Source organism: Branchiostoma lanceolatum, chromosome 4 (assembly GCF_035083965.1).
Source record: "Branchiostoma lanceolatum isolate klBraLanc5 chromosome 4, klBraLanc5.hap2, whole genome shotgun sequence".
Lineage (NCBI taxonomy): Eukaryota > Metazoa > Chordata > Leptocardii > Amphioxiformes > Branchiostomatidae > Branchiostoma > Branchiostoma lanceolatum.
In genome coordinates, this window is record NC_089725.1 from 12,698,716 (window position 1) to 12,717,290 (window position 18,575).

The 18,575-nt window shown below is 41.7% G+C and overlaps 1 long non-coding RNA gene and 1 other non-coding gene across 2 annotated transcripts; one reads left to right on the forward strand and one right to left on the reverse strand.

The window, feature by feature from the left end:
- Positions 1-1,484: 1,484 nt before the first annotated feature.
- LOC136432640 (uncharacterized) lies at positions 1,485-3,366 on the forward strand. The gene is made up of 3 exons (XR_010755553.1): positions 1,485-1,748; positions 2,545-2,653; positions 3,111-3,366. It is a non-coding gene; the product is annotated as an uncharacterized lncRNA (long non-coding RNA).
- A 7,896-nt stretch (positions 3,367-11,262) lies between these two features.
- Trnar-ucg (transfer RNA arginine (anticodon UCG)) lies at positions 11,263-11,335 on the reverse strand. The gene has a single exon. It is a non-coding gene; the product is annotated as a tRNA-Arg (tRNA).
- Between the last annotated feature and the right edge of the window lie 7,240 nt (positions 11,336-18,575).

Consider the following 18,575-nt stretch of genomic DNA (forward strand, 5'->3'; position numbering starts at 1 on the left):
AAAGGTAAAAATAACTGCGAGGGAAAACGTTCGCTTTCCGACAGCTTTTCTCTACCTTAACATAAAAGCGGGGAGGTCTCCCCCCTTCTATGTAAACCGAACCTATATGTAACGGAAGGATATCGGAAAGGTAGAAATAACTGCGAGGGAAAACGTCCGCTTTCCGACAGCTTTTCTCTACCTAAACATAAGAGTGGGTTATGTGAACCGAGGCTATATATAACGGAAGGATATCGGAAAGGTAGAAATAACTGCGAGGGAAAACGTCCGCTTTCCGACAGCTTTTCTCTACCTAAACATAAAAGGGGGTTACGCAAACCGAGCCTATATGTAACGGAAGAATATCGGAAAGGTAGAAATTACTGCGAGGGAAAACGTCCGCTTTCCGACAGCTTTTCTCTACCTAAACATAAAAGGGGGGAAGTCTCCCCCCTTCTATGTAAACCGAACCTATATGTAACGGAAGAATGTCGGAAAGGTAGAAATAACTGCGAGGGAAAACGCTCGCTTTCCGACAGCTTTTCTCTACCTAAACATAAAAGGGGGGGAGGTCTCCCCCCTTCTATGTAAACCAAGCCTAAAGGTAACGGAATGATATCGGAAAGGTAGAAATTACTGCGAGGGAAAACGTTCGCTTTCCGACAGCATTTCTCTACCTAAACATAAAAGGGGGGAAGTCTCCCCCCTTCTATGTAAACCGAACCTATATGTAACGGAAGGATATCGGAAAGGTAGAAATAATATAACTGCGAGGGAAAACGCCCGCTTTCCGGCAGCTTTTCTCTACTTAAACATAAGAGTGGGTTATGTAAACCGAGCCTATATGTAACGGAAGGATATCGGAATGGTAGAAATAACTGCGAGGGAAAACGTCCGCTTTCCGACAGCTTTTCTCTACCTAAACATAAAAGGGGGGAAATACTTAAGAATATAACTGCTGTTTTTGTAAGCTGTAGCATAAACACGGATAAAAGAAGATCAACTCCGACGAAGATAGGTATGGACTGTATGTGTAATTTTGCTACAAATTAGACGTACAATGTGCGTGTACATGCATGGTGCGTTGTTTAAAAAAACTGTAACAGAAATGACTTAAGCGGGATCGGTGTTTACTGCAAATGGGTGTATCTTAAAGATCGAAGACCGTTTCGGGTGTATCAGCTATTCTCCAAGATTTTGAAAATTGAGGCACTATTAGTCCCCAGGAGAGAATATATCTGCTTGGAGAATATATTGGTTACTGATGTACCATAATGTTTCATCTATACGATGTATATAAGGATGCTTAAAGTCCATGGAAAGATATAGTATGCATTTAATTCATGTTAACGAACGCGGAAAGGTTGCGGAAAGCTCAAATCTTACTTTCAGCGGCATTAACGGCCCCGTAAACTCTTCTGAAATATTTTCCGACCTTTAATTCTTGTTTCCGTCATTCGGAAAGTTTGCTTAAATATTCGATTTCGTGCTGTGCTAGATGACCGTTTAAAGAAGTTTGATCCATTGTTCAATCCATCGTCACTCTGGGTTTGATTAAAAAAACAGGCCACCAAGAACAAAAAGGGGAAGGCCTAGTGGCTTGGTACTCCTCAAGATAGCAAAGATGAGAAGAAAAGCGGGCACCTGCGGCATCCATGGACTCAACATCGACCCCCAGCCGTACGTAGCCGGGGAAAAGGCCAGGAATTTGAAACGGTCCACACCTTCTGACAAAGAGACAGACCGACAGCGAGGACAGCGGTATAAAGGTCAGGAAAGTTTTAGGTCTCTCAATCTGTTGCACGGGGCATATGTTTCTGTACACATACATATATATAGACTCTGTCATTTCTGTGTTTGATGACCCCGTTATTTCGTGGAGTAATAACAATCGACATTAATTTTATTTTCGAACACAGTGGTTACAAACGACATGTCTTCTAAATGCCTTGCACACTGCGTAATAGAAAACTGATTTGGTATATACCTGATCATAAGTTCGTTTAGATTTTACCGGGTTAGATTTCACTTGCCAATAAATGGTTTCTTCGCCTGTCGTTTAATTTGTGCAAACTTCTAATACGATTTAAAAGAGAGGTGATGACTCTCTTGAATTTTTCGACATTGAGATATTTCTTGCAAACTTACAGATTCATAAATATCCTGTTTATCTCAGCCAAAACAAATATCCCAATATGGCAACAGTTCAGTAACCCATGGATGTGCATTGATTTCAATTCGAAGTTGCAGAAATTTTGTTTATTGATTTGTGTAAGTGGATAAGATCACGTATAACGAGAAACTTCTAGCAGACAAATGGATTTTCACATGTCCAGTATACAGGACGTGTCCAGCCTTTGGTTTGGGAATGCTTTCAAGTGTAGAGTTCAACAACGCAAGGTAGAGAGTATCAAACAGGCTTATACCATCTTCCATTCTTTACCGAATATCATATGAATATTATTGATCCCTAACACGTTCTGACAACCAATAGTTGCATGTCATGTATGAAACTCCTGTACGACCAAAGTTGAGAGTAATTTATCAGCTTGCTTTTTTTATGAGTTGTGAGATCATAAAGATAGGAGGATGAAGGAAGGCTGGAGCAACCAAACCGGGCAATAGGAGGACAAGTTATATGGAGGCTGTTCAAACAGTTGGCCTAGACAACATGGTTAGTAACATTCCATTCCCTTCTTTCCTTCTTTGTTTATTTGATCACGATGAATGGAGGGGGATACAAAACAGCTCTACCAGCCTTGTAAAGTTTCAGTTTCTATCATAGCAAGCTCATGTAGTGAATATACTCTTACTGAATTGAAATGGTTGGTTTAAAATATGACATTGGGATATCCAAGTGTGTTGACCAGGCACTTGAAAACCAGACCTCTTCCCCAACTCCAGACCCCATGTTTGGTTTGGAGTTGGGGAAGAGAGATGGGTGGTGCGTTGGTTTAATCTATTAGATTGTACATTGTATGAGGGAGGGCATGGCATTTCAATCATCTAGATAAAACTGATAGACAGCCATACGTGTTTACGTGTTGATTATGGTTGTCATGGAAGGAGGTGATCGAGCCTGTTAACATGTATCAAGGTGTTACTAATCTGTTTTACATTGTTTCTTTCAGCTCTGCATGACAACAAAGACAACAGTTATCAGAAAGAGTTGAACTTGGACGGCAGTAACAGCAGCTTTCAAAAGCTGTGTATCATCTAACCAACAATCGTGGGGATCAATCTAGTTAGGTTTGACATTCAGTATATAGTTCCAGAATTTCTGTGGCATCAATGGCCGTGTAAATGATTTGCTACTTGTATATATATCAACTTCAATGTACAATATGTAAATGTATCTTCCATAACATTGATGTATTAACTTTTTTTTTCTCTTGTCATGTTCATAAAATACAAGAGATAAAAACACAATGTAATTGTCTGTTTCTTTTCCAACGTAGGCGATTTGAACAGTCCCTAACCTGAAGACATATGAGCTGCTTGCAACTGAGTCATTTAATATTTCAAAGCAGACGTAATAGAATTCAAAGGATTATTGTGTTCAAGCCGTTCTTATTTCAAACAAAAAAACACCTTATTTAAAACATAAAGGAGCCTTAAAGGAGTGTAACATATTATTAGCTCTTGTAAAAAAGGCTTCTTTAAAAATGTTCAGATCATTGCAACAAGCCCTGGCTAAAGATACAGCTAAAATACTAGTAGATCAACAGACATAACTATCCCTTAACTTCCCACATTTACCTTTTGACAAATACATGACAAACAAATACTGTGATTAAATCGCCAAATTAAACTGGTTGCTATATCTGCTACTTCCAAATTTAGAACAGGGAGACAGGGAAAGGCAACTTCAAAACAAATTCCCCAGAGAATACACTGATGCTGAAACTACGCATGCGCGGACGAATTCCAATCCGAAACCTGTACAATTCTGGGAATTCTTGCAGATCGGGCGTATGATATACTGTTAGGCTTGCCCCTGAGGCGTCGCCAAAAAATAAGATGTGAAAGAACATTGTTTTGTATACTGTGTTCTATGTGCTCAATCATTTGTTCAACCTTTCTGGCCACTTAGATTTCATGAAATGAAGACAACCTTTTGGGAAGCACAACTTTCTTTCGCACGGTTGCGTTAGTTTTGGGGTGGCCAGAGGATGTCATCTATGTAATCCAAATCAGTATGGCCTAACGAATACTTCCTGTACCTGCCCTCAAATAACCCCATTTGCTCTATTGTACACATGCCGGCTGTATGTTGTTGGGATACAAAGAAGACATACACGTATATGGCTGTATTTTTCAACTTGTGTCGGGGTCGCCAAGCAATGGTGAGGTGTCCGGATAAGAGGGGGGGGGGCTTTCTAAGTACATAGTTCTAGTTTTTCCCTTAACAGTTCTTATGTCATAGAAGACTGTAGAGTTCCCTTCATGCACTTAGGTACATTGAACTGTATCATGATGAAGCTGCTTGGTTACGGGTGTATCATTTATTTCACTGCTTCCAAAAAGGATTTCAAACCCAAAAAGTTTAGATTCGGAAAATGAGCATTCGAAATAATTCGAGTCCCCGTATGTCCCACCTTGTCGCAGTCTTCATTCATTACCTTCTTATTTGCTATCAACAACCGGGAAACAACTTGCAATTATCATCATCATATTATCAAGTCAGAAACACGACTAAAACACAGAACCCAGTCCATCAGACAACTTATCTTCACAATAACAAACTCATAGTCTGAAAGTACAATCGTTTCTTTTAATGCACCATGCAGAGGTTCCATGATTATATAGACATTATAGTTTTAGGTAGTAGCAGCTATCGTTATAGATAAAAGGACACACCGGTCTGATCATATATATACTGCAATAAAGCATTAACAGTGATAGTGTGCTTAGGTTATTTTTCCATGCTGAAAACTTAAGATTTGTTCACTACGTTCTGTTCATCCGTATATTGTGTATTGTTTACAAACTAGTATTATTATCAGAAGCATTAACGTTAAAACAAAGCATGCTGCATATATTCTACAATGATAAAACTGTGGCTACCTTGAATTATACTATGAAGCTATCATATCTATATGTATTTTTGCTTTACGTATACAATTGTCTTCCTAGTCGTGAATGCTTCGAAGCTATGGCTAGCTGCTATTGCGATTACAATGTCTGGTGACTCGCTAGCGTTATCCTATCGTTCAGTTAATTTTTTTAAGTTGTACACTGAACTATTTTTGTTTGTTTCACGTTATAAATCTAACATAGGTGCTTATAGTACGTATTGTACAGATACTCTCAATTTAACCTTCGGGCTACAAATGGTTGATTTAAGTGTGTGATCAAATAAACCAGTTTATCTCATCGCTTATTTCTGTTGTGGTCTGGACCCTGGTAACGTCCATGTCCGCATCCGTAAGAACAGCACATCTGTCCCCCAGCTCAATCGGCGGCACTACTTTGCCTCTGTGGTAAAAGAATGATTGTATGCTGTCAAAAACACAAACTTTAAGGTATACTAGACATGGAGAGCTACAATATGTTTTGAATCATCGAATGTGTGTTACATCCTTACAATCAGATCACAGAAACTCTAAATCGATAAAATGTGTCTGCATGCAAAATATGTTTTCCCAATGAGTTGGTGGACTAGTATTTGGTTAATTTATAATATAATATAGTATAATATAATTGATATTCAATGACTGTACGTAGCCAAGTTTTACTCTACGATGTAACTCGACTCAGTTGTAAGCCGATCTGACAAACGGAAAAAACGGCTTAAGGCTTGTTCTTGAAGCTACAGATTGAGTCTTATAGCGTTTAAGATGCTTTCACGTACCGAAGCAGTTCACTTCGGTGCCGCTGTCGTCGTAGAAGACGGCGTTGCAGCCTCCGCAGTAGTTAGCCTTGCAGGTAGCGCCAGGCTGTGCGGCACAAGTGGTCGTCGTACACGGGTCTACGGCACAGTTGACCGGAGCTGATCCATCGGGACACGGCGGGCTGGCCGTGGCTACATGGTATAAGCAAAAAAGAATGATTATCAGATGATAGCACTGTGGCCTTGTGACCAGTAGGGTTGTTGGCATACCAGTGACTCATTATATACAGTAATTAGTTTTGAACACAGGTAAGTGACAGCTCCTTACGAACGTAACTAGTAGCCTGAAGGTGGGTAAGGCCTTGCTATGTCATAGTTAGCAGGACGGCAACAACCGACAAGGGAACCTTGCTTGGGTTTTTTGACCCCAGGGGTGGGGCAAGAAATCCGCACTGCACAATAGGACCGGAAAGCATATCAACCTTGAATTAAAACATTATTTCATAGCAAGCTCGAGTGAACACAAACACACGAAAAATGGTTCAACTATGACTAACACATTTTTATGTCATGACGAATTGGACGGCTGAACTAGATTTTACCAAACATCGTTTTCATGCTAGAACTCGCAATTGAGAACAGCCGCTGTGAGAGTTTTTTGTACAATCGTGCATGTATAAACCAGTGTGAGTAGTTTTAATCTCACGTGTGACTTATGACGTGTAACTTGCTACATCTATTTGGTAACAATCAATGTACGGCAGGCATGCCACAGTCGCTGTGCGGAAAATGACATCCAAAAGTAGCAAGTAGACAACGGAATGGTCTCTGTGTTTACAGCTAGTAGGTAAGAGGATTCAATCCCGAAATACATGAAATCTCGATCGATTCGACATACCTGTTACCAGTCATCTAAGTATTACCAAGAAAAATAATGTATTTTGGACCCAACGCAAGGCCTCTGTGAAGAGAACGGTATATCTAGTGCCCGGTAGGCCATATGGCAAATCACAAAATTGGCGCACTTTTGCAGACACATCCTTCCCACTACTCAGACTCCAATCAGTAAACTTTGTACTGTGAAGGGATGATGAAGTAATTCGCTAGCCTGGAGTCAAGCCTTGCAAGCTTTGGCCCGCACCCCGCTAACGACGTTGGGAGTTATTGGAGTGGGAAAAACGTAGCCCTAAGCAACAGCGTACTCCATATTGTAGCACCAAGCCACACATTTTACATATTACGCAACTTGAACTAGGTACCAACAGAGGACAATGTGTATATGAGCAGGCCAGCAGAACTTAATGCGCATACGGCGATTGGCCGGCTATTTAAGCCATATCTGCCGAGCCTCTTTCGCTCTGTTTGTTCAACGTTGCATCGGAGTAACAGCCATTGCATAAGATATGTCTTTGGACACATCTAAATGAACCTATACACAAGATATTAACCTTAAATACGCGAACACGACCTGAAACGCTTACGTTCTGCGGACGTGCTGTGTATATGGGAAATAAGCGCTTAAGACAGAGGTTAGTTACAACTTGAAACGTAATCAATCGTCGTGCCATGTTCTTTGTGACATGATTCTAAAGTCCCTATCACACATTCAGAATCTTCCCACGACTTCTCCCCGACCACTGTCCGGCCTAAATCGGTATTGGGTCGGGAGTAGTCGTCAACAGGTTTTAGGCCACGTCTTTCGTGTTTTTGTTTTTTTCTGGGCTAAAGTTCATTCAAGGCCGCCCGATCTCAACAGGATCTCCCGGCCACTTCTGAATTGTTAAAATACATTTTGAAACATTCGGCTGGCACAGCCGACTTGTAGCCAACATCGCCGGGAAGGTTGGGGGCGGTCGGGAGGCCATGATTGGGTAAGTGTGACAGGCAACGCTCTGACAGAATCGACCGGACCGTCGAGAACGGTCCAACATTCCGTAAGAGTTCGTGAATTTTGTGCAACACGTCCAAGACTATTCCAAGAATGTTCTCAAAATCACCTACATATAAGGTACAACTACATATAGATATAGATATATATCGTACGGCAAGTGCACGACGTTATTTACCGTACAGTAGTTTCGACAAGACCTCGAAACGTTATCCTAAAAAATGCAAGTTCTTTAGTCAACTTTCCGGGGCACAAAATGTAATGTTAACATAACATTGTTGAGTTTACCTGGAGCTTCTGTTGGTGGTCGCGTCGTACAGCAGACAGCCAACCCGACCAGACACACGGTTAGAGCTGTGAACAGGAGAATCTTCATCTTTGTTCGGCAGGTAGGCTGAGATAGCAGGTCGTGACTGGTTAATGTGATAGACTCTCAGGTAGGTTTGGGCACCTCGTAAATAAGATCTTGCGAGGTGGTGGTTCAGGTCTATATAACCTATCAAGACAGTCTGTCACAATTAACACTTCAACCAATGACAGCATGGCAATTAGTGGTTCGACCAATGAGAGTGTGGCTGCATGTCCGTCAGATTTTGAATTTGTAGGTTTTGACAGGTGGGTGGGGCTGCGGGATATAATTTAGGTCCATCAGAATGTGGAACAACAAGTTACGTCTGTCACGTGGAAGAAAGAACCTGATACGTGCAAGAGGACCTGACAAAACCACGAATTTTTTTTTAGTTTTCAACTGTTTTATAAATCATACCCTAAATTTAGATCACATAATCGTTTTCGTACTGCTCTAGTGCACTATACTATGATTTCAACCGCGTCGATGTCGGTCGCTTTGTGGTCCTTAACCTTGAAAATCCCTAACGCTACATGTGAAATACTGCGAGTGCGTTCTGCTTATTGATAGAGTAACCAGAGGTTATTTGAAGTCATGACTCATGAGTATTTAAAATAATCTGACCTTCTGAAATGTACCAATTATTTTGGTGCGTCATACCTCAGGGATGGGGCGAGCAGACACCCATTGTCCTTTGGTGTCTTCTTTGAATAGATAGGGATGACTGTGTAATTAAGGGGTCATGGCTGGACACTGTGGCCGTGGGAAACTACGCAGGTGGGGAGGGGGGTGCCGTGCGAGACCGAATGGGGAAACTACTGGTAAAAAGTACAGACAGGAAACTATGAAGGAGGCTGATGCTACTATAGCAGAGTGGAACTCGTTGCCATCAAGTGCTGTAGGAGAGCAGCTTCACTAGATAGCTTTAAACAAGGCATGCAGTTAGTTGTGCAAAAGTTAGGCGTGGCAGGTTGTAATATAGCCGACTGCTACCGCGCCGCGTACCTGCGAACCTGTCACGCCGAAGGACGGTTAAACCGGCTATATAGATACAGATACAAACAGTTGCTCGTTATAGAGTCCCACCGGCCAGGCGTTGAGCTCCCTCTGCATTTGAGACCTGGCCTGTGTGGAAATCGCAAATCTGCCCCCCCCCCCCTCCTCCGCCCCAAAATAAACACCGGCCGCAGCAAGAAGGTCAGCGAATTCAAAGGAGGCTAGGATGCTATCATGGTCCGTGACGTCGACCCTCAAACACGGATCCCTAGTCCAAAAGAGGATGGGACTAGGTGACGAAACGCAACAGGCGTTACCCAATGTCGTCCGATTTCTTCAAAACGTCATTTTCCTCTAAACGCACGGACAGAGCCAAATGTTGAACGTCTCTTTCAAACGTCATTCGTTTAATCCATAGGAAGAAATATAAAATAACTGTGCATGGAAACTCTTTCTTCGCCTGTTCATCCTTGCGAGGATGAGGTCTACGTTGAAGAATTGTCCTTCTCCTTGTACATGTATGCTTCACTTAAAGTTAAGACATAGGCTCGGCAAATTTTACTCATAAGTGGCCAAATTAGTCCGGATCCACAACACGGTAAAGAGTGCGGTCAAGTTATCAGCGATGGCGCAATTTCTAAAGAATGGAAAGAAATACGCAGTATCCGACTACTGGCACATAAAGATTACGTCATACGTGATATCCACACAGCACTTGTTGTTACGAGTTTTATATGTTCATCTTCTTGGACACAAGCTTATTTCGAGGCAGACATGACTAGGGATCATCACGTAACTCTTCATACCTCATGAGAACGGATATTCGATCTGACAGACGTATGATATGATGTCTCTCTACTTGAAGAAATGTGATCTAACCTTGGAATTGATAATTTTCGTTTGTATCATATTTTGCTACGGTTTTACATTGTTTTCAAGTTGGAAGTGGCTACTGACAGGATGAAAAAATTGCGCTGCATGCTGACAGGACGATCCTGTCAGCAGTGGAAAATCTGCACTGCTGACAGGATCCTCCTGTCAGTAGTGCAATGTTTTCTACTGCTGACAGGATCATTTTAAAGATCTGAATTTACTGATCAAACGCAAGTGTTTGTCTGCTTTTCCTCCATATGTTAGAGACGTACAACTACAAATGACTCATACTACTTAGATCAAAATCACACGTGTCTGTGAATTCATGGGATTTATTGAACATGGCAAAGATTCAGTAATCAATATACCCAATGGGAGGGGGCAAGTTCTATGCAAAGTCCGTTTAAGACTCGGTTCGACCGAGTCAGTTTTCAACATACAAAGCAAGTCTGTGACAACGAACGGCTGTTAGTGTTACCTGCACGTCAACTCAGTAGGGACAAATACACGTCAATCATGGCTAAGTGTCCTGATGTCGCCGCGGCTATGGTTGCAGTAACCTGGCATCCAGTCTACCGTGGATTGGCCAGGTTCTCTTCGGGGCTAAAGGGGATTTTCTCCGCAGTGATAATCTTTGGTGCCCGGGGCAGGAGTTATACACGGGATCGCCGTGGCAAACTACCGCGGCAAACCACTACTGGGTGCCTAAGATAGTCGGCAGCGGAAAGCGCCGTCCGACCCGTAAAGCACCCGGCCTATTACGCCCGACCTAACGACAATCTAGACTGGATTCCAGGTTAGGTAGGCCTAGGGTTGGAGTTATCTGGACATGTGCTCGATGTAACGTTCCAACACGTTATACGTTATTATGATTAACACATGTTGAAACTTGGCGGCTACCATGGCATTAGAGTCAAACCACCACTATAATCCGCGTCCTAAATACGTCCCACGCATATGCACCGGTTTACGCCAAGTGAACACAGTTAAAATTGTGAAACATCCAGTAAAACACCAATATCCATTAGCACAGTAGTATCATATGCCAACATTTCTTTGAAAAAAAAAGAGGAAAATCCTGTCAGCAGTTGAAAAATCTATCTGCACTGCTGACAGGATCATCCTGTTTACCAAGTTTACATTACATCATAATCGTCTTCAAGTTTACGTTAACGTTATATTTTGACAAACGTATTCATATGTATAGATAACCCGATTGGGTATATTAAGACGTAGTTGATATGTTGAAAATGACAAGGTTGACTAGCCTTCTGACCCCGATTTCATAATTCAGAAGCGGCGTTTCAAATCAATCAGATGTGCTTAAAAAATAACTCTTTTTTCCGAGCCAGACAGGATTCGAACCTGCAATCTTCTGATCCGAAGTCAGACGCGTTATCCATTACGCTACTGGCCCTATGGTTATTCAAGCCTATTATAGGGCGGTATAATTAAGGCATCAATGTTCACGTATCTTTATGTCCTTTGAATTCAAAACTATCTTCGTGGCATGGTTATAAATAGCCATTTCATTTGTATCGGGAATTTCAGACGATTTAGCCAGTACTAGCCGGTACTACCCACAAGCCATGATTGAGTAAAGCCACTAAAACATAATGTTCTTCTCGTTTCACACGACTGTGTTTTGAAATTATCAAAAACCGTAGAGGTAGAAACTAATTGTAAGCCCCTGCCTCGACCTTTCAGTTGCTTACCGAAGCGGCTAAACCGTCTTTTGTACAGTCGCCCTCGCCTCAGCCTTTATCCAATTGAGCAGTGAAGGACGCATCACCAGCTGCGTGTTATTTAGTGACCTTGATTTAAATGACGGCGTCCCTAAATGCGGACCACACGTGTATATGTACATGTACATGTATGTACGTACGTGTCTTGCATGGGAGGACAAGATGATTGCGAAATTTTCTCAGAAACATCTTCCGTTGTATTTTTTTGGCTGCCCGTCAGGAAATAAAACAACGCCAAAGAAAAAAAAGCCACAAAACGTTGAACTATATTCATTTATCAATTTATTCATTGGTTTGGCTGTTCAAGGCTGCCCAACTAGCCTGTAGCTACTACGACGGGCTAACCATGCTAACAAAGACAAAGACGTTACAAATAGAATTGAGGTTTGGATACGGACAAAATAACAATGAACTACAACATCAAACTACTGTCTACATATCACCCTTTTACCTACCGTCATAAGAAATCCATTTGGTAACGATAGCGTTGCGCACATTTAGAAATGGATAGCCAAATTTCAGAAGCTAGCTATATAGTAGTTAGTACATACGTTAATGAAGGTTAGACATCTAGGTAATAGGATACGCCAAAATTAGTTACTCAAGCAACTGGATAAAATTTTGAACATAAGTTTATGAAAAATACCGTGTTCTACACTACTACTGCCAAAAATAACACTCGAGGATTTTTACATTACCGAATATTATTCCGGTGTACATTATACATCGAGTAATCTATTCCAATAGCCTCACCGGGTGCTAACGCATGTTACTAGTACGTACTTCGTCTGCTTTCTTACATGTGGAATCAGACCTGTATCCGCGCCTGCGCATGCTTGGTTCAATCTTGTTAACGTTACATATCGTTCTAATAAACCCGGATGACGTAACTTAAAACTTCCCATAATGCTCCGTAACTTAAAACTTCCCACAATGCCCCGTGCAACATTGACCTACTTGAATGTCAGACGAGAACGACCTCTCCAGGTCACGTCGTAGCTTTCTGGGACAGTGTCAGGCTGGCTGACGTCGTCCTGAAAGCAGGTTGGACCATGATGCATTTCTTTGGGCCAAGTTCTTCAAGTACACGGCAATTACCCAGAATTCCCTTGTAAGCATAAACCGTTGCCCAGCGTCCTTTGCGAAAGGGCGCGTGTCCCGAAACAAGGTTGACAGCCAACGGTTTATAGTTCGTTGAGTCAGAGATAGAACCGTATTTTCCCAGTTCGTACGACGTTACCGTGATAAATACCGTGGAAAAAAAAACAATGAAAAATTTTGTTGTGAAAATGATCATTACGATTTGCCTTTCTTATATGTACAGGGAAAATCAGGAAACCGGTGTCATTTTTTCGGTTAAAAGATGTATTTAGACCAAAAACTGCATGCAGTGACTATGAATCGGTGTGTGTTGAATGGCAGCTGCAACACACGTCTCGAACTCTCTATCTAGTACTAGGTTTATAGAAATATACAGACTCGGACGATACCATCATCATTATTTCACAAATCATTTCTGTAATTTTTGTACTACATGTTATGTATTCCAACGTGCAACCACTGAAACACTGGCTTCTCCGCGAGGGTTTGTCTATCTAAACGGGAGCAGTTCACTCCTCTAATCTCGCTTTGCTGACCTTGGTGCTACCAGGCGTCGTGTCCCAGTATGTGGATCACCGACGTTAATGAGCCTTGGGCGAGAATTTAAACAAAAAGATACATAGACAGCTGCGTACGTGCAAAAAGCGCAAGGTCTCCTTCATTTATTGTAAAAACGCGCGTGTATAAGTAGCATCGATTGACACATTGGAAGGTCTCATGTCCTTTTGCTTGCTAATTTGAACGCTGCCTCATGATGTACACTGTAACCGTAAAGTTTCAAAAACGCGAGAGAATATTGCATGTTACGAATCAGAAATGCAAGGAGGGAACCGTGTATAAATCATATATTTGAAGATTATAGAAATGAATGACTTGCAAATGCTATAACTATATATAAAAAGACTGGTAATTGTTTACAACGAATGCTGGCATACTGACGACAATTGTTCTGTTATCTATTTTGCATATGGGGACGATTTTCTCAAGTACTGTTTTCCCTTCTATATGAACCAACGTTTGGATGTTATTCTTACGGCAACTTTCGTCACATGTGAGGGACCTGAGCCCAACACTGCCCTTCCTAATATTATCCTACTTAAGAATTGAGGGCAACAACGACCCTGTCGAGGTCACGACTCAAGTTACAGACCAGTGTCAGATAAAATGACATCATCCTGAAATCGGGTTGGACCATGATGCATTTCTTTGGGCCAAGTTCTTCAAGTACGCCGGGAATTACCCACAGTTCCTTAGTAAGCATAGGCCATTGCCCAGCGTCCTTTGCGAAAGGGCACGTGTCCCAAAACAAGGTTTAGGTGCACAGCTGCCTCGAAAAATGATTTTACCCACCATGCATCGGTAACCCTGGATGGTGTCCCAGAAAGTGGTTGAGGGTTCTTTCAATTTAAAGATTTCGATATTGAGCATTTCTTCTTGTTGTAGTGCGCAAGTGTACAGAAATATGAAAAGATGAAAGGCAGCTATTACAAATTGCTACCCCCCGACTTTTTATTCTTATTCTTGATGATATGAGAAGTTTTACATATCAAACAACCACTGTCGACGTTTCCAGCATTACTAACCAACTCACTCACCCATAGCCAACCCCTCTCCCCCTCCCCCATCACCGCCAGCAGTACTGATATCCTTGTATGTTATTGTTAGTGAATGGCACAGCTTCCTGTCTACGTATACGTCATTGGGTGAATAGACGTGTCCCTGAATGTAGAACACCGCAAGTGGACGCGAAAAGGCCTTTGGGGGGGGGGGGGGAGTGGTGAGTCGGCAGGTGTTCAAAATTGTATGTTTCCTTTGTACAAATGTACGTAGACCATATCAGATTCTGAAGTCCATGTATCTGGGCACCATGGGTTTGTAGAATTTTATTGAACCAACATCAGTACAGGGACTTTCGTAAAGTTCATCAATTCTAAAAACTTTAGAGACACAAAAGTAAATAAGATGATTTTAATACAGTAGTTATAAGGTATATGGACATCACTATTTGGGGTTGAACTACGCGTTAACTCTATTGTTTCTAATATCTATACATTCTCTAACGTACAAAATGTATTTACCTATTCGTACACTGCAAGGATAGTCTATATAAAGGTAGATCACAGGTAAGCACCCAAATGACTGGTTATAAAGTGCAAACAGTTGGAGGTTACGGTAAAAGTCGATTCATTTCGTCTTCATTTTAATTAATGTATTTGTACGTTATGAACTTTAAAGACACATCTGTTGACCGGGTTAAATGCATGTTTTACGTATGTCCTTTGTACATATACTTAGTGTAATCGCTAGCTTTGTGTACACTTGCTCTGACAGTCGAGGACAATCCGTTTTCACGTCATAAAATTTCAAGGCAACACCGCATCGACTAAGTGGTGTCCCTAAAAGCAGTTGGACCATGATGCATTTCTTTGGGTCAAGATCGTCAAGTTCGCTTTACCCACAATTCCTCCTCATGGTTATAGCCGTTACCCAGCGTTACCCAGCGTTCATAGCGGAAAGACGTGTGTCCCGAAAACTGTTGTCGAGGACTACCGAGTACGTTTTTGATTTATGAACAGTTTAAGAGTAGTTAGAGGGATACTTAGTATTACATAACGCACACAGTGGTCACAATATATAAATATATATAGACACTGTACTGGCGTATATGATGACACAATATTTGTATAGCAAAGAAAGTGATTTAATCAAGGAGGTTTTATCAAGATAGAACCCCCTTGATTTAAGTTAACATTATGATTATGATAATACATCTTACGTTAGCTCCATGGTTATACAGCTAGTAGGTTACACAGATATAAATCTGTAATTTCCAATGTCCACCATGGATATAGTCTGTCATGGAGATCAACAAGTCTGTTCTCCGTGAAAGGTTCTTCACCGAAAAGTCGATCGCTTACGCTGATACATGCATACAGCACGAAATTGTCCAGAAATCAGGCTAGACGGCTACATATGGGTGTATACGTGCACGAGTCACACCCTCCTCCGTGCAATATTCCCGGGGTGTACGTGTGTCCCAGGAATTGGTTCAGGAATATCATATCAGTGTGTCTCAGCTGTCCTTAAAACTGGGCTACACGAACGCACGCATCAGGACTTCTACATTTGGAAACGCCTATTTCCCGTGATGAATATTGTATGAGACAGTATAGGTGGTCAGTACACGTAACGCACACAGAAAAGTTTTCCTATATCAGTCATTGGGAAACATCTTAACTACATTTTACGGAAATTTTGTTTTCCATTCATTATCCTAACTCACTTTGCTTCAACTCTAAGCATAAAAGTGCTTTGGGATGACCATTTGTTTCAACAGTCCTGCCATGACAGAGGTACATCAAATTATAATAACGCTTGAACGCTGGGTATTATAGCGAATGTTGAAAATTACATATACAATCGCTACGGCTTTACGATGTGAGAAGTCTTTAGTGTACGGACTAAACAAAGAACACATTCGACAGTCGAGGATATAGGTAATTTCGTGTGAAGGACCGGTGAAGGCTTTCCTAGATTTTGATGCGATTTGCATGTACCAAGGTCCTGTTTCTACAGGAAGGACTTACAAATCACGTACAGGAAGCGCCGCTCATGGCCGCACCTCACATCTGGGGTCAATGACCTGCCGCAGACGACAGGATGCGAGTGTTTGTGGGGTCATACGAGAGTTCCCGCGCGCTTCGATCACGTCTCTCCTCCTCAGGTTAGGCCGATAGAGGTTATTACAGGTCAACAGAGAGTCTATCGCGGTCATGGAAAGTCATTTCACGGCCAGCAGCACCCGATAGAGGTTACTCGCGGTCATTATGTGACCCGAGTTTCGCGCCTTATGACTAAAACGGGTTACATTTGCATGTTCGGTCAGGTTCGGCTTTGACATAATAACGTCACGCTTGCCGATTTTGCTTTTCCCATGAAGCAATCCATCCACCCTTTCTACAATACTCATACGTAGCATCTTCATTATTCTAAAAGTAAAACATTTGTAGGCTTTATTTCAGTCACATAAGTGCCTCATTCTCATTTGAAATGTGCAGAAACGCTTTCACTTGTCTTTACGACTTGATATGAGTCAAATTACGGACACCATCATTATTTTTTTCATTCTCACAACACTTAACAAATGCTTTACAAATATATGCATCACAGCATATCACAACACGATAAGTATTGGCTGGCGGCTTGCCGGAAGAAATTACAACCTTGGGTGGGATTCCGTCCTCTAAAAGCGGTTCAATGGTTGTCGCCGGGGAAAATATGGAATTTTGTTTTTAAAGTAGCCTTAAACCAAAGAGGTTGGAAAGAGAAATCTCCTTGCTAAAACGCAATGATTCACTTCCTGGTTGGCTAATGAAGCCAGTTACTCATGCTCCTGATACTGCACGCTGTGTGTTAATGGTTGGTCAAGCCTGTCGCCAAATTCAATAACATCCGTTACCGTTTGAGCTATGATTCGGTCCCATTTCCAATCCGGAGCCCGGCCGGGTAGCTCGTGGGAACGAAAAATATGATGTAAAAGACAACAAAAGATACAAAACGTAAAGAAATGCTCCTAACCTTATGTTGTGTGTTTTCTTAATATGCATTTTTTATGTTTCGTTTTTGTAAACAGCCCAATGGGGCCCCGGATTGGAAATGGAACCGAAGCATAAGGCGGGGAATATAGATTAGTCGCGAACGACAAGAAATTGCCGTTTTCATGACCTTAAAATTTTTCTGACTTTCTACATGAACATGAAAGGGGTGTTTGCAGTCCATTGTAACCCACATACTTAAGCAAAATGTTTTACAGCCATGACTGCAACTTAACTTCCGTTACCCTTGTTTGATATTTTCTGCGTTATTTTCTTGCCCCGGTGTAAGAAAGCTGTCCAGTTTCTAAGTGCCCGTACGCGCGTCCCCTTTTTCCTAAAAGATTGTCGCTCAAAACTGTAAATTCGTTCGAAGAAAAAAGTCGAAGTATACTGTTGTAACATCATTTTTGTCGTAGGTTATGCCTGCCTATCTGCTGTGGGACATATGCGCGCGCCTGGGCGCGTCTAACTTCTTATGATGAATAAATTGTCATTTAGGAATATATTTTCCTACAAAAAATAAGGTAGCAGTGCCTGGAAAATGAGCTGATCTATTTTTCACTAATTTCGCACAGTTAATTCTATGCAGCCTACATACGAATCAACCTTTTTACTTACTGCAAGGACACATATAATGTCATTGCTTATATCTTAATTCTCCTAATGTCTATAGTACTGCCAGCATGGCTCGAGGGACTGCTGTACATGTGAGAAGAATGACACAGATTTAGAAAGAGGTTTACATTGGAATTTCCGTGACTTAACTTACATGAAATCAATTAGTTAAGGCAAGACAATGCAAGAGGGCCGTCGTTCAAATTTCTTTTCTCTATATGATGTACCGGTGTTGGCGTGTTTCTCCTTGATGTTTCAATAGAAACATTTCCATTGGTGACCCGATGTTTAACGTCAGCCAAGGCCAAGTGAGACCTGATCGGTAATATTTCTGTGTCAATTGTCCCAACAAGTAGGTCACGTCAGCCATGCAGGCGCTGCTTAAACACTACAACTCGCTAGATAGCGCTTCAAGTGAGGTGTAAGCAAGGAGGTCTCTTTGGTGTAAGTAAAGCGGTCCAAACTCAGACTGAGGACGAAGCATAGCACTAGTTCGTTAGCTAGCTAGTACGGGCAATGCGGCTTCGCTACGACTCGCGTATTTTTTACCAAACACACCGGGTCACCCCTACTCTTCTTGATAAGTGTGTTTGGTTCTTTT